This window comes from Cyprinus carpio, chromosome A7 (genome assembly GCF_018340385.1).
Source record: "Cyprinus carpio isolate SPL01 chromosome A7, ASM1834038v1, whole genome shotgun sequence".
In the NCBI taxonomy this organism is placed as follows: Eukaryota; Metazoa; Chordata; class Actinopteri; order Cypriniformes; family Cyprinidae; genus Cyprinus; species Cyprinus carpio.
The window spans coordinates 46856325-46869269 of NC_056578.1; the positions used below are offsets into that span (position 1 = coordinate 46856325).

General features: G+C 34.7%; 1 pseudogene; it reads right to left on the bottom strand.

The window, feature by feature from the left end:
* Nucleotides 1-7711: 7711 nt before the first annotated feature.
* Nucleotides 7712-11828, bottom strand: LOC109050949 (annotated as a pseudogene).
* Nucleotides 11829-12945: the final 1117 nt, after the last annotated feature.

A 12945-nucleotide genomic window follows, 5' to 3' on the forward strand; every position in this document is an offset into this window, starting at 1 on the left:
TAACGACTTAATAAGTCGAAATAACGAGTTATTATGTCGAAATAACGACTTATGTCGAAATAACGAGTTATTATGTCGAAATAACGAGTTATTATGTCGAAATAACGACATAATAAGTCGAAATAACGACTTAATTAAGCCGAAATAACGAGTTATTATGTCGAAATAACGACATAATAAGTCGAAATAACGACTTAATAAGTCGAAATAACGAGTTATTATGCCGAAATAACGACTTAATAAGTCGAAATAACGACATAATAAGTCGAAATAACGACTTAATAAGTCGAAATAACGAGTTATTATGTCGAAATAACGACTTATGTCGAAATAACGACTTATTATGTCGAAATAACGAGTTATTATGTCGAAATAACGACTTAATAAGTCGAAATAACGACATAATAAGTCGAAATAACGACTTAATAAGTCGAAATAACGAGTTATTATGTCGAAATAACGACTTATTATGTCTAAATAACGACTTAATAAGTCGAAATAACGAGTTATTATGTCGAAATAATGACTTAATAAGTCTAAATAACGACATAATAAGTCGAAATAACGACTTAATAAGTCGAAATAACGACTTAATAAGTCGAAATAACGACATAATAAGTCGAAATAACGACTTAATAAGTCGAAATAACGAGTTATTATGTCGAAATAACGACTTAATATGTCGAAATAACGACTTTCCAGGTTAAAAAAGAAAGTTGTAAATACCTTTTTTCCCTATACACCATGCGGTTCAGGGCTTCCGTAACTTTCTTTTTTTCCAGGTTAAAAAAGAAAGTTGTGAAGAGTTTTTGTCCCTATATAATGAGTGTCAGTGGTGATCAAAATAGAGCTTGACTTTGTTTTCCATTGTTTTTCATAACAGTGGACAAAAACATTTTCTTTTTTGTTTCATGGAAGAAAGAAAATCATAAAGGTTAGAAATAACATGAGGGAGAGTACATGATGACAAAATTTAAATTTTTGGTTGAAATACCCTTTCATTTGTCTATCTGAATGCCTTGAAACATTAGGGTTTTCCCCAGTCAAAAATGGTCTTTGGTATAGTGAACAACTTTTCCCTCTGATTATAAGTTTTCCAATGAGATGTGTGACATTCAGGTGAAGCAATCTGAGCTGCATGTGCAGATCAGAAACATATTTAGCAGAGGTGGGTACCAGGATCAGAAAATATGTATTAGGATACAAATGTTAAAGAGGTGCTATTATGCTTATATTTTATTTAAAATAAATCACTTTTCAAAAACTACAAAGAATGACTCGTTTGGACTACAACGCATATTTTCTGGGATTTGTGATATCACAGATATCAATGAATGGGATGAGATCTCGTTGAGCTGCACTTGAGAAAGCAATGAGTGTTATCACTGTTGGAGACACGCTAGCTTTCCCAAGACAGACGAATTAAGAGTGGTAACAATCATCCAGGTGTAAATCACGCTCAAATTGAATTGATTTTGACGCAATATTCACACTGAAGCTCGCAGCAGGCAGCTATGGTAAGGGGCTTGACATTTCCCGACCAGGCGCTGAGTGCTGCCAATCACAACACACACTGGCCCAGCTAACCAATCAAAGCACATTTCGTATTTCAGAAGACAGGCCTTCATTTGATAGAGGAATTATTTGAGCCGTTCATGCCCGACTGAGGAGAGAGGTGTTGTAATAATGTAAAATATCTGAAAAATAATGTGTTTTTCGAACAAACTAGTATGAGAGCCTGTTCTAGTACACCCCCAAAACAAAATCAAGACTTTGTAAAAGAGCATAATAGGACCTATTATGCAAAATCTGAGTCAGCGTAACGGTTTAATGATCTACTACAAAATAGAACGAGTTTTGGTGATAACGAAACAACTATTTAACAATTTAATTACTATAATAATGATTTCTCACTAGAATTAACATCAAAAGCGCAAAAAGTTAGTCAGAAATATACATTTACACACAAACTGACCACCAAACACGTAATTTTTTTTAGCTCAACCATCATGGAATGGAACGCACAGGATTGTGGGATATCAAAGGCAGCGAAGGACAAAGCCATTAGAAAGCAAGCCTGCAACCTTTAGCTAAAACAGCGTAATGGCTAATGCTAATGCTTCCAGTTTGCCAGTACGTGGGAAAAGAGACCAGAGGCCATTTTATTTTAATGGATGTTGATGGAGGACAGGCTTCACTAAACAGCTTTTTATAGGAAACAGCTTATCGTTTAATGAATAGACAGCCTATGAGCTGATCTCTAACATGTTTTTCACTACGAAATACTTTTGGATTTAACTATTTTTAGAGTTTACACTGAAAAATGCTGTTTTATAAGAGAAGTCGCTGACTTTTTGCGACAGCTGTGAAACAGCTTACGGCACTTCTCATTTAATCCTATGGTATCTGTAAACGACTGAAATTCAATGATGTCAAGGCTGTAATGTGATTGGTTATTAAGGCACACGTGATCCAAGTTGACCTTTACGCTTTCTCCAATAGTAAGTAACACAGACCCTCTCATCTCCCTATAGTAAGACAATCTCTGGCGAAGGATACATCTATACTGCCTTCAAAAATCAATCAAGGTATCTCATGAGACAGGAAGTGAAGCTGACTTTGGATTCAGACAGGCCTTGATGCCTTCCTACCTTGGAATGCATCTTCCAAAGGCAGTGTTTTTTCAGTTTTCAGATGCAGCCATTGTTCTGTGCTTGCACACCGTCGGTCAGCTGCATAGACTCTGATCAGACGCGTTGGCACGTTTTTTTTTTTAATCATTCAGTTTTGGCTATGTGGTTAATAACACATTTGTCGGTGATGTGACAAACTCAGAACACATATTTAATATTGCTTTACACGGACATTAAATGTGGATTAGAACTTAGGTTACTATAAAAATAATAACGTGGCTAAAAATATCACAGTCTTGTGTAAAAGTAGTACATATAAATTTATAGTACTTGTTACAGAAAAATATATACAAAAATACAGATATACATTAGAAGGATATATTTAACTGTGAAGTACTTCTCAATCTAAAAAACGTTGGGTTTTTTATTGTTTACCCAATATCTGGGTAAAAGATATTGGGTCACTTTGTTTGGTTATTCCTACGTTTATTGGGTTATTCATATAACAACGCGAAATAACACGGCTAATTAAAGATCCATTTCCAAAAGCACAAACATATAATTACATTTGAAAAGTTCTGAAAGTTTGTATCATATATACAGTACAGTATGTAACAGTAACTGAAAAGTAAAATATTAGATACACTTAGAACATGGTTAAAATATTTAAGTAGTTATATTTGTTTTATTTATCATATGCTCTCATATTTATATATTTTTTGCAATGTGCTTTTATGAAGTCATAATCTTGTTTAATGGTTTATGTTTAATATTTTTCATAGTGTGATTTTTGGTGAACTGTATTTAAAACCAGTTATTTAATTAGAATAATATATGGAACCCACAAAAACGTAAAAAATGTATGTCCCTGTTTTTCAGTTGATAGATAATAAAAAAAGTTTTGAACACAGAAGTAGGAAATGTCATCATCTTATGTTAATGTTTGATTTTACTGTTCCTTTTTTATTTGTATTTTTTATTTTAGATTGCTCTGGATTAAGGTTTATTATACCTGCATGCGTCTCAACGAATATTTGCATATTGCAAGACAGAGAAGAGAGCCTTGGATCTTCTGGATATTTCTTCTGGTGAAAAAAATCCTGCTTAACAGCTCTGTATTTTCATGCTAAGTTGTAATATTTTTGTTTTGTACTGTGTTTTATGTACTGACAATCACACCAGCACACACTTAAAGGGTTAGTTGACTCAAAAATGAAACTTTTGTTTTCATTTATTCACCCTCATGTTATTTTTTTTTTATAACATAGAACTCATACAGGTGTGGAACAACTTGAAGGTGAGTAAATGATGACAAAAGTTTAATTTTAGGGTGAACTATCCCTTGAAGCAATATCACACAAACAAAAGTACTGTGAAGGTGTCTCTGGGTTAAGGCTGCCTTGTGCCTGCTCAAAATTCAGAGTATAGATGAAGTGCATAAAAGACAGACTAAAAGATTCCAGCTCTGACCAGTTTCAGAATCTAAGTATGCACTTGTAATTGCTTTGTAAATGCATTATTATTAATTTACATATAGCAATAATAATAATAATACCAGGATGGTTAAATAAAAATTTTGTGTGAATAACCCAACAAATGAGTTATTTTATGACCCAATTTATTGGGTAAAACTTACTACTCAATGCAATGGGTTAAAATAACCCATGCTCTATATGCTATATCAACCCACCATTGGGTTATCTGTTGGGTCATTTATAACCAAACTATTTTAAGTGGGTGTTGTCTTTGAAGTATGGTTAAAGTGTACTGACAAGCATTTATTATAAACTAAAATTACTTTAATATCTTTATATTGTATTTAAACATATTTGTAATTAAATATTCATAATGATGAAGTTGTGATTTAGAACATTTAAAATGTATGAACTTTAAATGTAAAACTGAATAACACCAGTTAAAATCAAGAAACAGTCATGAAAGTGTCTCTAAGAACACTTTTATTTAATTAATATAATCTGTAAGCACACTCCAAATGCACATTGAATACAGTAAAGTGCACTTCTTTTTCACAAGGGTTCAGCTGGTTTTATTTGTTGTATATTATAAACCTCTGCGTCTTTCATGTGTGCTTAAAATTTATTCAGACTGATGATTCAGCTGTCTTTCTGTCTGGAAACCAACAAACTTCCTCAATGATGCAGACGTTTGACACAATGTTTCTTATAGTCTCATAATATGGCACAGTTATTCTATTCTATTCTATTCTATTCTATTCTATTCTATTCTATTCTATTCTATTCTATTCCACAGTGGTGTGAAAAAGTGTCCTGATTTTTTTTGCATGTTTGTCACACTTTAATGTTTCAGATCATCAAACAAATTTAAACATTAGTCAAAGATAACACAAGTAAACACAACATGCAGTTTTTAAATGAAGGCTTTTATTATTAAAGGAAAATAAAATCCAAAACTACATGGCCCTGTGTGAAGAAGTGTTTGCCCCCCTGTTAAAACTGTGGTTTATCACACCTGAGTTCAATTTCTCTAGCCACAACCAGGCCTGATTACTACCACACCTGTTCGCGATCAAGAAATCTCTTAAATAGGACCTGCCTGACAAAGTGAAGTAGACCAAAAGATCCTCAAAAGCTAGACATCATGACGAGATTCAAAGAAATTCAGAAACAAATGAGAAAGAAAGTAACTGAGGTCTATCAGTCTGGAAAAGGTTATAAAGCCATTTCTAAAGCTTTGGGACTCCAGCGAACCAATTATTCATAAATGGCAAAAAAATGAAACAGTGGAGAACCTTCCCAGGAGTGGCCAGACTGTAAAATCCAACAGTTATCTTACTTAGATTTAATTAGTTATCTTTACTTAGTTGTTATACTTACTAGGTTTTTATTAAGTTTCAGCTACTTTCAAGGCAAATAAAACAATTTACTTACTGTTTTGAGTGACACTTACTTAAAATATTCAAGTAGCCACAAAGGAACCAATGACATTAATAAACCAGTGAGAGGCAGCAGTGCACTAATATGTTGCTAATTATCGTTTTTTTTTTTTTGCTCACCATTATAGTGATTAGCGTTCCCTTTGGTTGTGCACTTGAAACTTCATTTATGTTACACTTATGTTAATTTTCTCTCTGTTAATGCAGCAATGCATCATGAAATCAGAGTTATTTGATTTCAAAGAGACATAATAAGATGTTGCTTTTATAAAATGACCTATTTTTTTTTTTAATAATAACATTTCTGAGATTTTATTTTTCATAAATACTTGGATATGCTTTTATATAATCCTAAAATAGTGTGTGGTAATATGCTGAAGTCACACACAGACTTAAACATTCATCACGTGAATCACAACAATGGTAACAATTAAGTTTAATTTATTTTCATTAATTGTAACAATAGCCATTTTATTTGCTCTTTTTGTTGTGCTACTACTGACACAAGACAGCAAATAAAATTGGCAAATAAAAACAACAACTGTAAAACAAAGCAACTGCATAATTTATTCTGCGCAATGCATTCTGGGAGTCAGTGAGTAGCTATACTAAGTCATGAGTAAACCTAAATGAAAGGATCAAGTACCCCCCACAGTTCTTTTTTAGTTACTAGAACTCTTGTGTAAGTAAACTATACTAACTAAGCATTTGTCAGTACAATATACTATTCCTATTTCACTTTACTTAGTTTTTTCAAGGCAATCGGTTTGCATGCTTTAAGTAAGCCCAACTTATTAGATTTTACAGTGCAGGAGTGGCCAGGCGACCAAAATTACCCCAAGAGCACAGCGACGACTCATCCAAGAGGTCACAAAAGACCCCACAACAATTTATTTGGGAAATGAAAGAATGATTTTTAAAATGACATGATTAGTAATGGTCTCAAATTGGCCTGATGAGCTAAGCTCTCCATAAAACACTTATGTAGTGGTACAGTATTACATGATTTGTAGATTATATTTAATAGTTTACACTTATATTCTTAATAGTAACATTACATTCTTCAGGACTCTATTCTTACATTTCTTTTACATTTTTTACATTAAAAAAAAAAAAAAAAAAAAAAAAAAAATTAGGAACATCAATGAAAGAAATTAACCTTCCCATTATGAGGTGATATTTGACTCCTTAAAGTGATTTGTAATTATTTTTTCTTTTTTACCTTTAAAGCCATTTTATTTAACTTTATTAAATGTGTATCATCTATTACATCGTGAAGTGTATATTTAAAAACTTTTTCCAAATTTTTAATTAAACAATAATTTCAATTAAAATAGGACACAATCAGGAAGAATAAGTTACCAGTCAAATGAAATCAGCATCAACAATTAATCTTTGCACAGAGGTGGCACAGAAGAACACAACTGTGGCATTAAGGAATATTTATAGACTGTTTAACGAGGCTCAGATGTGGCATTTACATTCATAATAACAATGTCATGAGATTAATGTTTTAAATATAATTTTTTTTAAATATAGAATTATTTATGAATTTAAATCAAATTATACTTTAAAAATGAAACTGAAACGGCTAGTAGGTGGCAGCAAGTCACTTTCTTTGTCATTGAATCATTCATTCAATCGATTCGGTCAAACGGCTGATTCATTTAGGAACGAAACAAGTGACTGTCTTAATAAATGGGTGATTGAATCATTGACTCATTAGATTCGTTCAAAAATGCAGATTCATTCATAAATGAAACAGCGCTGTGTTTGCTTAGAGATGAGAAGCGGATCAGCTGGGACTTTGTTTGGAACTATTTTAGTTGACGAAATAAAGCAGTCAGACAACCGTGTTCCTAAAATGTAAGTCATTTAATATTTGAAGTTAGTTTATATATCAATGCATTTAAAAATCAAGATGGACCAAAGTTAATTTCATCAAAGAGTGTCAGAGGTCTCATGTAACAGTCATTTATTTTTATTTTAAATACAAATATGGAAAGTACAGAACCATTTCACTAGTTCATTTTATGACAGATACAAAGGCATTACAGTACTTAGATAAGTATCACAAAAAATAATGGGACAAAACATGTCAAACATAATACATACTCACAAAGACAACCAGACAGGAATCATTCTGAAACAAACATGCCTTGATAAAAAAACTTGCTATGATATGTGCTTTACACAGAAATTAACCATTAAAAGCATGGGCTATTAAATCACAAAAGAAAAATAAATATAATGTTTCTTTTCACTTCAGATATTCTTATAATTAATCCCAATATACCATTCTTTCAAAGTTGCCCAGGTGCTGCAGTTAACTAATAAACTTCACTAAATGTTGATGACATCCTAAAAATATCAGTTGTTTATCAGAACAAAAACACTTTTAACAAGAACTTCCTTTCTGAGCAACTTCCTCTGTAAGATGCCTTGGTTCTGCAGAATTAAGAAGTGAAAATGAGACAGAAAAAGAGTTGAAACAACTGTGCAGTGAAATCCAGTGCCTTTTCATGCACTTTAAAAATACCCAAACACAACTTCATCTTTTAAGTGTCATGTAAACACTAGAGTGTGACTGAAATCACACCAACTGTGACCCTAACAGACCTGATAATGCAACTGGAGCATGTAAACTGGAGCATGCAGACTGCATTTGTCATTTGCATTGTGCATCTGAAAGACTGAGGTACAATATGTGTTTAATCCTACAAATACTGGATTACACATTTGGACTCTGTGTGCAAACGTACGTCTTCTGCACATGTTTGCAGTCTAACGGACGGAGCCCCAGCTGAAGGTCCCGATCGAGATGAGAGTCTGACAGGCTCCAGACGATAGCCACACCGTCTCCATCAGACTGAAGTGAAGGAAGCCCAGAGCGAAGCCGCACACCATGTCTGTCGGGTGGTGTTGGCCCAGCAGAACACATGACAGGATGGCCCACAGCACCAGCAGGCCCGCAGCGGGATGGCCAGCACCAAATGAGACAGGAGGAACTTGGACACCATGGCTGCTCTGCTGGCATGAGCGGCCAGGAACGAATATGTGTCCAGAGCCACACAGTCAAGGAAGCCGGGACTTATGTCCCACGGTCCTTTGCACCGGACCAGTTTCTGAATCCCGGCCACAGTCAGTACATCAAGAATCAGCGCTGAAAGAGAGGATCGAGAAATGATAGCGAGAACTCAAGTGTGTCTTCACCAGGACATCTGAGTCTTATGCCATTTACATTTACATTTAGTCTGACTGGCAATTCCAGAGACCAATAGAAAAAGAAAGTAGTGTATTAGCAGACATAGGCAGAGTGTGCAGGTTGTTAGGATTGCGCTGCCTACAGTGTGTGATGCGTGGTTTGCGAGTGGTAGTGATAGTAGGGATCTGGAAACACATTGTAAGAATTGGTTATAAAAACTGAAACAGAAGTGAAACAAGTAGTAGGAAAAAGGATTAATCAATACAAAACAATATCCCTTGCCGGTGTCCCTGCCCGGTGGAGTCGATGGTCTTTACACTCTTCGGTCTTCACACGAGGAGGGCTCAACAGGAGAGCTGCCGCGACCGCTGCCGCGGTATACTAACGATCTGCTTTTAACTTACGCTTTTAACATTTGAGCCCAAAATAGAGAACATTTCTTAATTTTAAATCAAACTATAAATCCACTCAAATTCTTTATGTAATTACATCTAAATAGCATTAAAAACAAACCTTTAAAATCAGAAATTGTAACAACTAAAACTGAAAGTTACAGTTAAACTATTACTAGAAAAAAAGTGTTTTGTTACTTGAAATAAATGTTAACTGAATTAAAATACAATCTTAGTTATTTTATTTCAGCTAGTTGCCAAGGCATCATTTCTCATTTTCATTTAGTTTAATTTGATATGTAAATATATAGGGCTCGAATTGAGGGGGGATGTGGGGGGATGCCATCCCCCTGGTGGAAAAAAAATTACAAAAAGCATCCCCTTTAGATTAATAATAATAATTCTCTACTTATGATAATTCACGAACTAAATAACAGCGATTGGCCAGTCAGAACTCGATACTGTAACAAGCTGCACAAGCTGAAGCAAGTTTCCGTCATTTTTTGTACAAAATGGTTCAAGTGCAACTTCTGAAGTTCTTTAAAAGAAGTCAACAGAAGGTATGATTTTTCCTTGAACAGAATTTAAAAACATTCCCTGGACATAATGTCATTGTGCTGTAGGGACTGAGAGATGATAGGAGAGCTGACGACGAGTAGGCTATGTCACTGACTTTGCAAAAAACAAACAAAAACATCTTGAGAGTCCAGAAGCGTTCACCGCACGATGAAGCCCATTAGAATGCAGTTAGAATGCCCTTATAATTCAAGCAATGATACCCATGTATGAGTTTTTATGTTTTTATATTCATTGCACAAGCAATATATCAGCACATAAATATACAAAAATTTTATACAACAGTGTAGACCAACACAGTGTTTCATTCCTTGAATGAATCTGTTTTTGAACTAATCATGTGAGCTGTTTTGAGTGAATCGTTTGATTTGAATGATTCAATAAATTATTTGATTAAAACAGAGATTTGCTGCCAACTACGGGCATTTTAATGTCATCGTTATTTATCCATGACAGTCCTAAACCAGCCAAGGTGCCAGCAGAAAAACATATTCAGCAAAGTATTGTTTAATTAGCAGTTTTGACCCAAATACCTAAATTTCAGACCCCAGAAGGAAAAAAAACCCATAAAAATAATAGTTTGATTTATAAGGCTAATTTTTAGACAAAAAAACAACAACCTTTTTTAGACAAATTTTGTAATCATTGTGTAAAATTAGCTACGGGATTAACCCCAAACCTATTCAAAATATTAATAAAAACTATAACACCACCCTGAATCATATTTGCTGAAATCCATTAATCGTTTCTTACTAATTTTGAGGTGCTTATTCCAAAAACAGTGTCTTTTCCTCACAAAATCTGATGCATTTTGTATCATTTTTGTTTTTGAGAATTATTTGTGCGGTGAAGAATTCTTGTATTTTGCCTTAATCAGCAGAAAAACACCACAAACACATAATTCCTGTCTGAAACTGATCAATTATCAGCCCATTTACACATGTATGACATTATTTGATCCCGGATCCTTATTTCAGCCCCCATCAGACAGAACCACTGATCTATATAATCTTCTCTATTATAGATCAGTGGACAGATTGCGTTGAGAGGTGACTTTTTAAATTGCTTTCTATTGGCAGTGAGAGTTGGAGCACTTTCTCACTCTGAGCACCTCTGAGCAGAAAAGCAACTGACATCATTTTTCGTTTTTTTTTCCCCATTGCCCAATCAAATGAAGGGAGAGGCGGGCCTTCTGTTGTGGTGACGGAAGTCCGTTGCTGCTTGGAACATCTGGAGACTGCAATGATGGAGGAGAAACATGTGGTGGCTGTCGCAGGTTACCTGGAGCTGTATTTTTTTTTTACGTTTCTGCTAATACGACAGTTTAATTAACATCAAACCAAATATTCTAGAGCGCTCGCACCATAATCCTTGATTAGACTGACAGGACAGCTGATTCGGAGCTCGCCCCACAGGGCACTGCTCTTTTCTAAATAAAAAAAAAGTCAACCAAAAAAAAAAAAAAAAAGGCAGCACGTTCCACCTCACATTTTCAAACATGAGCCAGGTATTTTATGTTTAAAAAGCCACAGAAAATTACAGATTTGAAGAAAAAAGCTTATCTTGCGTAATTTGTAAAGTTGTTTTTCTTTAAATTGAGTAGTTGAACATTTTTCTTCTGCTTTGCAGATTTAAAGTTAAATGATAAATTTGGATTACTTCTTTTTTGCATTAAAACCAAATTTCTTTTGACATTTGATTGCTTTTGTTATTTTAATAAATGCATTAAAGCTGATACATTCATATAATTTTAAAAATCTTTTATGATAGAAACACCTTTATGATAGAAAGTTTTTATTAATATTTTGCCATTCAGCATCATCAAATAAGGTGATATTAGGCTGTGTAATAGTATCTAAGTGCTAAAACAAAACTGGCGGAGCATCTCACCGATCAGCAGGTTGATCAGGACCTCTTGTCCAGCCGGTGTGTTACTCTGAGTGAGACACACCAGAGTGCCACAGATCCATGTGATGCGTGACCACTGAGCGCATGCTCCCCCATGAGGACGTGGTGTAGATACAAACACCCAGGTGCTTGAACAGGCAGATGTCGATGGCCAGCAGTGAGTTGATGGCGATGCCTCTGAAGGACGGGTTGAGCAGCATGCAGTCTTCATCCGGCAGCTACGTTGTCTCTCTGCACTCCTTCTCGCTCTCGTCTGGCTCCGGCGGGATCTCGTTCTGCTGATTCTGATGGCTCTTGGACTGGCCAGATTGTCTCTACTCTCTGTTGTTTCACATTGGGACATTCAGGGACAGAACACTGCTGCTGATGCTGCGGTCATTCGCTTTGGAGCGACTAGGTTTCATAGGCATTGTGCTGTTTAATCTTACAGCAGGATGAGAAATTTATGTGAGCTTCAGATGTAGACTCAAAGTATGGAGACAGATTAGTCTCAAATATAATTCACGCAAAAAACACGATTCACACATGCGTAGACAATTTCACATGCATGAAACCTAATTCACGTACACACAAAAAAAATTCACGTGCGTGAAAAAAAAATATATATTCACAAAAAGCAATTCACATGCACAAAATAAAATTATATATTCATAAAATACATTTCACAAATGCATTAAAATGAGCTGGCAGAGCTCTCTTCCCACAAAAACCTTTGAATGCTTAAAATGTACGAGTGTCTGAATGTACAAATCGTCATTTACTACGAATCCACTCGGATTTGTGTGTGTGTTTTTGAGACTTTCCTGGCAGAGCTCTCAGTGGCTTATGATATGATTGGTTGAATGGTAAGCTCGCATCTGATTGGCTAAAGAGTACGACAGACCCACGTGGGAAGAGAGCTCTGCCAGGAAAGTCTCAAAAACACACACACAAAAATCAGAGTGGATTCGTAGTAAATGACAATTTTTTAATGACAATTTTTTTAATTAAAAAATTAAAGAACAACCTACAATTTCCTAAAATGTCCTCAAGGTCACTACTTAGTACTATTTGGAGTTATCCTAACAGGAATAGAAGGGCAGATTTTAAGCATATTTCATAAATTAACTATTCTGAAGCACAGTATAAAACACTTAAATGAGATATTTGAAAAACAACTCTGATCAAAATTAGAGAACACTTACAGATACCTCCAAGTTATTGGTGTTAATCTGGGACCTGGTGCTAATTTCCTTAATTATATGACAAACCCTGATTAACTGGCAGCATTCCTCTAATTTTCACTGAAATTTCAGGGTGACTCTAAGGTGACTGAAA